Source organism: Herpailurus yagouaroundi, unplaced genomic scaffold (genome assembly GCF_014898765.1).
Source record: "Herpailurus yagouaroundi ecotype Mexico unplaced genomic scaffold, PumYag 557, whole genome shotgun sequence".
Classification (NCBI taxonomy): Eukaryota; Metazoa; Chordata; class Mammalia; order Carnivora; family Felidae; genus Herpailurus; species Herpailurus yagouaroundi.
This window is the reverse complement of record NW_024412774.1, coordinates 1649701-1662783: the sequence shown is the minus strand read 5'-3', so window position 1 is coordinate 1662783 and position 13083 is coordinate 1649701.

Sequence of the window (13083 nt, the reverse complement as noted above, 5' to 3'; positions counted from 1 at the left end):
AAAAACCACTCCCCACCCACAATCCCCGATAACTCAGGCAAACCTCAATCCGGGAGTTGCCGTGAGGTATTTTGTAGATGTGGCCAGTGTTCACAGTCAGTTGACTCTAAGTAACTTAGAGTCACTTAGTAAGAGTAACTTAGTAAGATTTTCCTAGAGAATGTGGGTGGGCCTCATCCCATCAGTTGAAAGGCCCGAAGAGCAAACATTGAGGTTTCCCTGAGGAAGAAGAAATTCTGCATCGAGACTGCAGCATCAGCTCCTGCCTGAGTTTCCAGCCTGCCAGCCAGCCCTACAAATCTCAGACTTGCCAGACCAACAACCATGTGAGCCAGTTCCTTGAAAGGAGTCCCTTAAAAAAATCCCAAACATAGATGTAGAATCACATGTCTGTATCTGTATGTACTAATAAATGTATCTGTACGTGCTCACATATATACATGTGCACAGACAGGCATACACACATATATGTATACAAACATACACGTGTGCACACACATGCACACATACATGTACACACATACACGTGTACGCCCATATACCTATATATGCAATATACATGTGCACAAATGCATATACATGTGTATGCACACATACATATACATACGTGTGTGTGCGTACGCACATGCACATCTATGCACATACACATGAACATGTATGCACACACATGCACACATATACACGCTCATATACGCATGTACATATATAGATACACTTGTATACATACACTCATATACACAGATGCATATACACACGTACATATACCAGCATATATACATGTACACACATATACCTACATGCACGCATGCACTACATACATACACACAGATACCTGTACACAGATACATGTACACACATAGGCACTGATACATATACACATATACATGTATATGTATACACGTGTACACGTATACGTATACATAAGCATATACATACACATGTAACATATTCGTGCACACATATATACATATGCACGTATATGTGTGTACACACGTATATACATACACATGTATACACGTACATGTATGTCCTACTTGCTTGGACTGCACAATAAAGCACCACAGGCTGAGTGTCCCAAACAACAGAAATGTATCATCTTAGGGATCTGGAGGCTGGAAGTCAGAAATCCAGGTGTGGGCCAGGTGGGTTTCTCCTAGGCTCTCTGTCCTTGGTCTGTAGGCCGCCCTCTCCCCACGTCCCCACACTGTCCTGCGTGTGTGTGTGTCCCCTGATCTCCTCTTCTTATGAGGGCACCAGTCACATTGGATTAGAGCCACACCGCCGACCTCAGTTTACCTTCCTTGCCCCTTAAAGGCCCCGCCTGCAAATACACTCACATTCTGAGGCCCTGGGAGCTGGGACTTCAACTTCAGATTTTGGGGGGACACGGTTCAGCCTGTAACACTACTGGTCCTGTTTCTCTGGGAGATCTCGGACAATCCTGGCACACGCAACATTTCTGCTCTAGGGAGTGGGGCTGACAGCCTCCCTCCCTGAGCACGGATGGGTTTGGGGTACCAGGGGCTCCACGCAGCTGGGTAGAGACCTCCCGGGAAGGAACGAGTCCTGCACGGCCTCTGTGAAGGGAAAACATGGTTCTAACGTTTCTCCCTTGGCGTGGCCAACCTTGGCTCAGTTCTATGTCTGTGTGACTCACTAGCTCCCTGGGGAGAACTGGTAGAGGTTGAATTATGGGGCCAGAGTGCGGGAAAGGTCCTGGAGGTTTGCTCAAGTCCCCGAATTTGATCCCAAGCCCGGTGGCTCACTGCACAGATAAGCCTGTTGATGTTTCCTTGAAATCGGGGCTGTGTTTTTGCAGCCTGTCCTCCAATTTTTTTCACTTGTGAAGATGTCCCATGATACAAAAGATTCCTCCAGAACTCTGATTGCATTTCCAAAGGGAAAGAAATGTGTTTTTATCTTTTCATTAAAACAGTGCTAGGTTCTTATTCCATGTGCCGTTCTTGTATTTTATAGTCACGTTTCCAATTATCTCACCTCACAGGCAAGGCTGTGAATCCCCTTCTGTCTGTGTCTCTGGACACTTGGGCTGTGTTAATTAAGAATCCGTTGTGTTGGATTAATGAGAAGACCAAAGCGGATGTATTATGAACCCAATACAGTACTGACAACCTGTGTATCAGAAAGATCACCCTGGCTGGCAGGCGGAGACATGGATGGTGGAGGAGGAAGGGCAGGTGGGAGCCGTGTCACCCAGGAGAGAGCAAAGGAGGAGGCTATGCGAGCAATGCAGGAATCTGATGGCGGAGGCTTGGGCCAGCACGGTGGCTGGAAGAGAATGGGAAAGGCCAGCAATTTTTTTTTTTTTTTTGTATGTTTGTTTTTTATTTATTTTGAGAGAGAAAGAGTGTGAGTGGGGGGAGGGGCAGAGAGAGAGGAAAAGAGAATCCTAAGCAGGCTCCGCACCATCTGCACAGAGGCCTCTGATGTGGGACTCGAGCTCACGCACCTTGAGATCATGACCTGAGCCAAAATCAAGAGTCAGAGACTTAACCGGCTGAGCCACCCAGGCACCCTGAGGCCAGCGTTATAAATGGGAATAGAAGATGAAAGTCAAATCAGCCATATTGTGATGGGGAATCCTCCTCCCTGGGTGAAGCTATTAGGATGCTTTCCCAGGGACCTGATGAATCCTCATGCAGACCCCACCCTCTGGAACGGTCCCGATCTAGAGAATTTCCTTCCAAAAATGATGCACATTGCAGACACCGCCCTGCAAGGATCCATTTCTAAAGCACAGATATGTTTTCTTTGGCAGCCCTTTCTTTTGTAACTGTCCCAAAATTTTTAATCGCAGGGAAAAGGAAAGAATAGCACCTTGAAGGTGTGTGACGACTGCTTGGCGGTTCCCACGCTTGAGGGAAGGAAGGGCTGATGGTTTTACGTGCACGCTTGTAAATGCATGGATGCTGTGTCCTGAAGGGCAGTCACTGGTCTGGAACGTAGTCAGCGCTCACTAAATACTCGCCAGCCGTGTTGTGGGACACGTGCCACACACGCCCAAGCGATGTGAAGATGCCGCTTTGTTAACTTGTGCTCTTACACACCGTATGTGGTCAAGTCCGCACACCCCCCCCCCACACACACACACACACTCACACACCTGTCGGCAGGCTTGCTGAGCACAGCCCCCGCATGCCTTAGGATTTAGAACTTTGCAGCCAACCCACCAGACAAGTCCCGGATCACTTTGTTTATACCCAGGAGCCTGCCTCCAGCTCTCACACTTCACTTGCTGGAGGCCTCCATGTGTGTGGACGGGGCGCTGGGGGGGGGGGGGGTTCATCCTGAACAAGCAGCCGGAGCGAGAATCGGAGATGAACAAAGCCATTCTCAACCTGGGAAAGGAAGCACAACAATGAGGTTACTGCAGGAAATGAGACGTACGGTCAGTAATGAAACACGGAGTGTTTGGGAGGTAGAAATGACATGACCTGGGGGTTGGTAGATTTCTGTGTCTGGAAAGGGTACCTCCCAGGCCCCGTGCCCATGGTTCCCACCCGGCCCCGCTGTAACCCAGTATGTTAAAATACAGGTTTCGTAATTATTTTGGTGCGGCAAGGTCAACAGACGAGGAGATGCCTGCCATCGAAAAGGTCATTTGTTGCTCACTGTTCTAGAGAGGAGAGGGCACAGGTGTCAGGCAGGGGCCACCCAGGGAAGCCCCAGGGGCGGTCAGCAGGCAGAGGGAGCGAGGGGCAAAGGCCAGCAGGAGCCATGACTGTGGTTTCTGTGGGAAGGATCGGGCAAGGCCAGGTGGGCAGGGTCAGGACCGGCTCGCTGGAATCACTTCAGGGAGCCGTGGGGCGGAGGGGCTGCCCCTGGTTGTGGGGCACCCAGCCCTGGGGGGGCTGAGGGCAGGTGGCCGGTGGCCCAGAGCGTGAGAGCCGCGTGGAGGCGGTGGTGGGGGTGGGCCCCGGACGGGCTGGCCTGCACAGACAAGGCACGCTCCGAGGTTTGCTGTCTCTAGGAATCAGCTAACCAGGTCTCTCTGAGGTTAGCAAGGCCCCCAACGACACCAAAGCATCCTTACATGGACAGTGAAGGACGTGGTAGCCACACCCAGGAGAGGGTGGGACAGCCCCAGGTCCCTCTGTCCTACTGCTGGGAGGAGGGGTGGTGGGGGATCCGGGATGGATAGAGCCAGGCTTCTTCCCGCCAGCTTCTCTGTCCACGGCTCTGTCTCCTAAAGCTGAGCTTCTCAAATTTCACTGTGCCTTCGACTCACCGGGGAGCTGGCCAAGTGGGTCTGGGGTGTGCCTGTTACTGTTACCCTTCTAACAGCAGTCTGTCGGTCCTCGGCAAACCGGGAGCGCTGGTCACCCCACCGCAGGCGCGATGGCACTGGCACCCCTCCCAAGACAGCGTCCCAGTGAGGAAGGCATTCCACACTCCACTCTCGGCGTTCTCGGCCTGGTTGGCCTTCCGCTGTGGGCATTACGTCTTGTCCTTCCAGAGTAGGACCACACTTGGATTTTGTCCCTGATGCCCTTCCAGACATGTGCACATCGTGTCTCAGGGCCAGGACTCGCCGTCCGTACGCATGCACACTCGTCTGCTGTTTTCCAGCTGCTTGAGGCATGGTCTCTGGCACTCTCCTGCCCGTACCGCGTGCAATGGCTGAGCGGTCACAACCAGAACCCTCTTTTCTGTAGTGCTGAGCCCCACACTCTTCTGTAGCCACAGACCTGGGCACTGTGTGCTCACACAAGGCAAAGGGGGGACTATGTTAGTGACCACACAGTGTGAACCGTGTAAATAAGGCGGCACCAACGAACACACGGGACAGAGTAGATGCGCAGACGTGGCCCTGTCTACACTGAACATACAGATGACTGGGAAATACATACCAAAGAAGAGGGAGCAGAGAAGCCAGCAAAAACAAATGCAACTTAGTAAAAACACAAAGTCTGTGATTAGTGTATGAAGAGCACAAACATGTCCAAAAGACAGACGCTGAAGACCAAAAGGAAGGAGTGAGCAAAGACTGGAAAGAAGCTCCTAGTGAAAGGGGAAATTCAGGTGGTCAATAGATACGAAGAGATATGGCACGCCACTTAGATCCCGACAGAGTGGATACAAAACTCAAAATGAGGGGCACCCGGGTGGCCCAGTCAGTTTGGCGTCCAACTTTGGCTCAGGTCGTGATCTCACGGTTGGTGAGTTCGAGCCCCTCGTTGGGCTCTGGGTTGACCGTGCGGAGCCTGTCTGGGAGTTTCTCTATGCCCCTCCCCTGCTCACACTCTCTCTTTCACAAAATTAATAAGTATGCTGGGGCACCTAGGTGGCTCAATCAGTTGAGAATCTGACTTTGGCTCAGGTCGTGATCTCATGGTTGGTGAGCTCGAGCCCTGCATCGGGCTCGCTGCTGTCAGCACAAAGCCCACTTCAGATCCTCTGTCTGTTCCTCCCCTCCTTTCTTTCTCTCAAAAACAAGTAAGCATTAAAAAAATTCAAAATGAGGGGCCACTTTGCATCCTTCAGACAGAGAAAGACGGAAATAGGGGGAACGTGTAAGGATGTACCTGGGGACACGGGTTCATCTGCAGGCGGGTGTGAACGCGTGGTCCGGTGTCGCATTTCTGATCCACGTTTTAGCAATGGGTTTGAATGCCCTTTGACTGAGCAGTTACCCTCCCCGATTGGGCAACTGGGTCCTCGGTCAACACTGAAGCAGCACACATCCTCAGGGCCTTGCCTCTCCCATCGGAGGGGTTACAGCAGCGCTTACAGACAGGCGTGGTTGTCACAGCTGGTGGGGGGCTGGTGCTCCTGGCATCTAGCAAGCAGACCAGTGACACTGTGGCACATCCTGTAATGCACAGGACAACCTCAGAAATCCCCCAAAATGAATACATGGTCCCAAATGTCAACCATGTTGGGTTGAGCAAGCTGCCCTAGGGCCCAGCATTTCCACTCTTGCATGTTTGCCCCGGACGGGGAGCACCCCCTGCTTCCCACTCAGGTCCAAGCAGCATGCCCACTACAGCTTCTAGGCGATGCTGTCCATCCATCTGTGTGTGTGCCAGGTGTTTCCCCGGAGCACCGGGGAGCACCCCCTGGTTCCCACTCAGGTCCACGCATGCCCACTGCAGCTTCTAGGCGATGCCATCCGTCCATCTGTCTGTATGCTGGGTGTTTCCCCGGACGGGGAGCACTCCCTGGTTCCCGCTCAGGTCCACGCATGCCCACTGCAGCTTCTAGGCGATGCTGTCCGTCCATCTGTCTGTATGCTGGGTGTTTCCCCGGATGGGGAGCACCCCCTGGTTCCCGCTCAGGTCCACGCATGCCCACTGCAGCTTCTAGGCGATGCCGTCCGTCCATCTGTCTGTATGCTGGGTGTTTCCCCGGATGGGGAGCACCCCCTGGTTCCCACTCAGGTCCACGCATGCCCACTGTAGCTTCTAGACGATGCCATCCGTCTGTCTGTCCATGTGCCGGGTGTTTCCCCAGACAGGGAGCACCTCCTGGTTCCCACTCAGGTCCACGCATGCCCACTGTAGCTTCTAGGCAATGCTGTCCATCCATCCATGTGCCTGGTGTTTCCCCAGACGGGGAGCACCCCCTGGTTCCCTCTCAGGTCCACGCATGCCCACTGCAGCTTCTAGGCGATGCCGTCCGTCCGTTTGTCCGGCACTGTTCTAGGGAAGGGGGGCTGCTCCTATTGCCTGTAGCGAAAAAGAAAAACGGGAGGGAAACAATGTAAGTGTTTACTGACCGAGAACAAGGCAGTCGTGCCGCATTCATGCAGAAAAGCCCCATGCAGCCGACCACAGAATGAGAGTTCCCAGTCCGGATGGACAGAGCGCAGTGGACACCACTCCCTGTCAGCCAGCCAAGCTCCCTGGTGCTCACGGCTGCACCCCTGTGTCTTCCGTGCCTGTGAGTGGACAGCTCAGTGTTAGTGTTTCACCTTGTGAAGTACCATAACAAACCGGCTATCGTGGGGTACCACGCGAGTTGCAGGTGTGGCTGGGGACACACAGATTTCAACCCCGTGGAGAGGAGGGAAGTTTCCCAAGACATCTGTGGCCTGGGGTGGGGGCAGGGCGGGGAGACACTCCTTCCTTCTTTCAGCAAACTTTCATTATGCACTAGGTGTGCTCCCCGGCACTTTGACCATTCCCCCCCACCACCCCCTCCACACACACTCTGATATCAGAGTCTGCCTGGAAATTTCCACTGTCTCTCCTCCTCCCCTCCAGCTGCAGTTTCCATGGCAACAGCTGAGCCTCCTCCTGTAGAACAGGTAATTGCTCTTGGAGGGAAGGGGCAGCTGTGGTCCAAGCAAGAATCATGTGCCCCTTGAAATATGTCCTCGGATGGGAGCTCTGCAAAAAAAAAGATCACGAAACCCGCCCCGAGGGCCTCCCAGGGCCCAGTCAGAAATCACACACGTCTCTAAAGCACCAGCGACCTCACCCTCATCCTTTCTTCTACTTGTTCACTGATTCATTCATTTATTCAGCAAATGTGGATCAACTGTTCTGGGAGCTGGTGATACCAGAAAAACCCAACCCGCAGAGGAAAGGCATGATCTTGGCTCTTGTGGTCCAGCAGGGGGGAGGGGACTGTATTGTGATCTCCACCACATCTTCTGCCCTGAGCAGAGTGCCTGGCACACAGCAGGGTCTCCACACATTTTTAGAACGGGAAGAAACGAAGTCTCTTCAGCTCAAAATTGGGATTCTGGTGCCTTTATTCACTTAGCCTGGCGTCATAGCATCAACTTCTTCCTTGGATGGACAGGCACTTAGTGGGACTGTCGGACACCCTAGAACTGTCTGAGTGGGAGGACAGAGGGCAACACAAGGGCAGGGGAAGAGCCAGTGGTGTTCAATTTTCGGCTCGCCCCAGAAAACTGGGGTGAATATTTTCATATTTGGATGGAGAGGAGCTCAGTAAACACAGTTCTAGAACTTACTACCATAATGGGGTGCCTGGGTGGCTCAGTCATTTGAGCATCCGACTCTTGATTTCGGCTCAGGTCATGATCCCAGCATTGTGGGAATGAACCCCACTTCGGGCTCTGTGCTGAGCGTGGAGCCTGCTTGGGATTCTCTCTCTCCCTCTCTCTCTCTCCCTCTCTCTCTCTCCCTCTCTCTGCCTCTCTCCCCCCCCGCCACTCCCTCCCACTCCTGCACATTCTCTCTCACACTCACTCTAAAATTAAAAAAAAAGAAAAAGAAAAAAACTTAACTACCATAAAAAGGAAAGACAGGAGCTGAAAAAGTAGGTACATAGGAAGGAAAAAAAAAAAAAAGTAAACCAGAGTAAAGAAACAAAATGGGTAAAACTGCTTGCAACCTGATAAAAATCAAAGAAATTATATCTTTTTTATGCCAACTGCATTCATGAGAAATGAATTTAAAATACAGGGGGGAAACCAGCTTCAAAATACACATGTGGCCAGGAAGGCTTTAAGAAAGAAAACTGAAATGGTCAAAAAATGCAAAATGACATTACAATCTTTGCACTCCAAAAAAAAGTTGGATGTGAAAAGCAAAGTGTCAAAAGCCATTGTTCCCATCATCAGAGGGACAAAGGTGAAAATATAGACCAGCAGGCTTGGCGGTTCCCAGGCTGGAGGTGAGAAGGCAACTTGCTATAACGTTTCTGGCAAGTTCTTTTATTTATTTTTAAATTTTTAATTTTTAAAAAATTTGTTAAAGTTTGTTTATTTTTAATTGTTTAATTATTTTTTAAAATATTTTTAAAGTTTATTTATTTTGAGACAGAAAGAGATAGTGTGAGCTGCGGAGGGGCAGAGAGAGAGAGGGTAGAGAGAGAAAATCCCAAGCAGGCTCTACACTGTCAGCACAGAGCCTGATGCAGGGCTCGAACTCATGAAACCACGAGATCATGACCTGAGCAGAAACCAAGAGTCAAACACTTAACTGACTGATCCACCCATGTGCCCCTGGCAAGTTCTTTTAACAGTAGGCATCAGTATGGAAAATGCATAATCTGGGGCTCTTTGGGCTCAGGTCATGATCTCGGGGTTCATGAGTTCAAGCCCTGCATGGGCGCTCTGTGCTGACAGCTCAGAGCCTGGAGCCTGCCTCTGATCTGTGTCTCCCTCTCTCTCTGCCCCTCCCCCGCTCACTCTGTCTCTGTCTCTCTCAGAAACAAAATAATAAATGTTAAAAAAAAAAATTTTTTTTAATGCATAATCCACTTCTGGGAACCTACACTGGCAGACATTCACAAAAGCCCCCACCCCCACACAGTGGCCAAGGCAGTCTTGCTGGGGGGTGGAGGACAGACCAAGTGACAAGTGCATAGAACATGTGCACCTGGATGCGAGGCTCCAGATTGCTGCTGGATTTTACAGCCCAAAGACACAAATTCTTCGCTTGATAAAGAAACTATGCTTTTAAGGATATCTAATATTAGGATTTTATGTTAAATCAACGAGGGCTGGGCTGAAAACTTGTATATGCACCATTATCCAAATGTGAGTTGCTTGTCCATCGATTCCCCTTCTATAAGTGTCTGCTGAACACCTGCTGTGTGCTAGATGCTCAGTGCATCACAGACTGAGGCGAAGACACAGCAGAGATGAGAGAAAATGTGTCTGCTCTCAGAGGGCATCCGTTCCAGTGCGTGACAAAGTCACAATAGAAGTCCGAGGCCACTCTGGACAGCACTGTGACAACGTCTGGAAAAGCTGGCAGTGTGCATGCCCCTGCCACTCAGAAAACCCAATTTGAGATCCGCACCCTGCAGGACACTCTCCCACACGTGTGCGTTCATTGCAGCTTGTACTTGGGCACTGTCTGTGCGCCAGAGACAGTGTTGCAGGAAAGTAAAAGGATAAACTAAACGTCCAGCAACAAGTGAGTGGGCCGGTTGACGGAGGTCTGTTCAGACAGAATATGATAAAGTTTCCAAGCAAGAGAGAACTGTGCAAGCTGCAGAATGATTAGCGGACCCCCCGCCCACTCTCTCAGCAACCCACTTAATGCCCCGTGTTGCCCTTAGAAGACTCTGAAATGGTTTTCTCCCCCCTCTCTCTGCTCCCGGCTTTGAGCTGGGCATTATTTCAGATTCAATGAGCGGAATTCATGCCGGGGAGGTTGGGGAGGGGCGAATACTCCTGGTTCAAATAGATGCAGGGAGTGGGGCGGAGCCCAGCTCTTGGTTTCCTCAACAAAACTTGTAGCAAAAGCAGCTGCTTGGTGCTCGCCAGGCATTTTGATCCCAAGGCAGCCTTGACTTGAGAACTGGAAATTTCCAGGACTCCTTAGGCCTCCGCTCTCCTCTCCGGGCCCCCTCCCCTCTCCTTCCAGGAGCTGGGGACGGTTTCCGTGGCAACGGCCTGAGCCTGCCTCCGCGGCACAATCAGGTGACAGCTCTTGAGGGCAAACAAAGACGGAGCCTGGGTGGGGGAGGGGGGCTTACACCTGCGGCCCCTCCCCCACTGCCGGGCTGGCCCGCTTCTTTGTGCCCATTCATGGGCATCATTAGATGGGGGTCACTGAATAAGAAAACAGAACTGGCTCTTGGGGTCCCCACAGGCCCTATGAGAACTCACAAACCTCCCACAAGAACGTGAGACGTTGGTCTTAGCCTTTCAACACTCACTGACTCATTCTACATATTGATTAAGCCCCACGCTTTCCCTGAAGCTAGGGATGCAATGGTGGGGAAAAAAACAAGCCTTGAGATCCTAGTATCCGGGACATCCGTTCATCCCAAACGTGCATTTAATCATTAGACAAATAGGTATGGAGCCCCCCCACCCACCCAGCCTGGACCAGGTGACAGAGCAGGGGTGCAGGTGCAACAGAAACCAACAGGCGAAATCCCTGCTTTGGGGAGCTTTTCTTCGAGCGGGGTCACAGTGAACGGGAGAGCACGTAAAATCGCATCATGATCAGAGCGGTGAAGAAAAAGAAATCAGGCAAGGAGATAGGGAGATGCTGGGCAGGTCATTCTTTACAGAAGGCCCAGCAGAGGATAGGCGTTGAGTGGATGCATAAGGGGAAGGAGTGAACAAAGACGAGGGAAGAGGGGCCCGGGCTGGTGAGCCAGCAAGGACCAAAGCCTGGAGGGAGGTGGGGGGCTTGTAGGGACATTGTAGGGGAGCCAGCAGCCCCTGAGCAGTGTGAGGTACAGAAGGTAACAGGTGAAGGCAGCGATGGCCGAAGGTCAGGTCAACATAGAAAGCACTTTGGATTTTATTAGGTAGCCCCAGTAAGTATCAATATAGAGAATACTATTTGTAGTAAGCGTGTCTGTCACTCAGTGATACACTGGATGTATGGAGGCGTCCATCTGGCTCAGAGTCCACGGGAGGAGAGGAACCATGCCATGTAGGGAGGAGGAATGGTTTACTTGGTGACTACCCTGGGCTGCGTGGCCCCAGTGCTGGGCCCCACCTCTAAGTGCACAAGACCAGAGCAAGATGATGCATCAGTTGGGGGGACCATCCTGGAGAGGGGTGCAGAGAGAGGCCCTGGGGGCCGGTTTGGTGTGGGTGCATCCTGGGCGGGGCTGTGAATACCAGAATCGGGAAGGGATCAAAGGTAGTGGTAGTCGTGATGGTAAGAATCGTCACAAGGACGTGTTGCACCCAAGTGACCTGTTCCTCTGTGCTGTGTGACCTGTACATGCTGTGTGTCTTCCATTCACCCCTAACAGCCCTGAAAGATGGTTGCTACCGTTCCCTATTGTACAGATGAGGTCCCCGAGGTGGGCGGAGGCCGTTAGCATCATGGTTAGATGTGGGAGCCCCAGAGTCAGATCTGCTCAGTTCCGATCCATCATGCCTTCTCTATAATCTCTTCAAGCCTCAGTTTCCTCATCTGGCTAGGAGAGCCCTTTCTGGCCGTAGACAGCACTTTGGATTTTATTAATTAGCCTTTGTAAGTATAAATATACATCATGTTATTTATCAACTTTAATGGGGCTTATAAGAAAATTGGGGCTACGGGAACACCTGACACATTGCTCTGAGATTAAATTTCATGTGCAAGTTTATGGTGCATATATAGTATGTGCTCAATAAACACAAGTGACATTTTCCGTAAGAGAAGTAGACTTTTCTTTCCTTTCTAAAGATCGGAATATGAGTAGGCAGGCCACAGGGCTTCAGCGTAGGGTTGCTCAGGCTGTTCACTGCACAAGGATGATAATGGAGGGGGCAAGTAAAAGAGTTGAAATCCCAACCTTCCTATCCCGCCATACTGTGCATGGTAGTGCGAGGCTGCACCCTCCCAGAGAAAGGGCAGTCTTTGCTACTTCATGCAGAGGCCAGATCTGGGCAAGCTGTGGTCCTGGAGGCCATCACCTCACCGCACCAGGAATTTTGGGCACCAGATCAGGGTAGAACAGCCAGGATTCTTGGCAGTAAGCAGCGGAAGCCAGTATGACTATAGCTGTGGAGAGAGGTATTGAGGGGATAGCGGGCAGGTCTTAGGAGATCCAGGAAACCCATAGATCCCTATGTGAGGCTCCAGAGGCAGACTCCTAGAGGCTGGCCTCAGGACTGGTCTGGGGAGGACACAGGTGACACACTGCTCCCAGACTCCAGAATTCTCTGCTGTCCCAATACTGGTCCCCGACAGTAAATAAGGGGGGGTCTTTATTTGTAGCAAGAGTGGCAAGAGGAGGAAGAGGAGGAGAGAGAGAGAGAGAATGAACACGGATTCTTTTTCAATCTGTTTCTGTACATGAATTTACAAACATACTCAGAAAGTAAGGTTTCATGGGGCACCCGGGTGGCTCAGTCGGTTGAGCATCCGACTTCGGCTCAGGTCATGATCTCATGGTCCATGAATTCGAGCCTCACATCGGGCTCTGTGCTGACAGCTCGGAGCCTGGAGCCTGCTTCAGATTCTGTGTCTCCCTCTATCTCTGTTTCTCCCCTGCTCACACTCTGTCTCTCTCTCAAAATAATAAATAAACATTAAAAAAAAAAAACCAAGAAACTAAGGTTACAAAATCATAAAGACTTCTCAGTACATCCCAAGCATTTTACATATATGTCTCAGCTATTAGCATCATTCTCACGGATTTTTACTTTAATTTAACGTAATACAGAGTTTTAGAACTAAA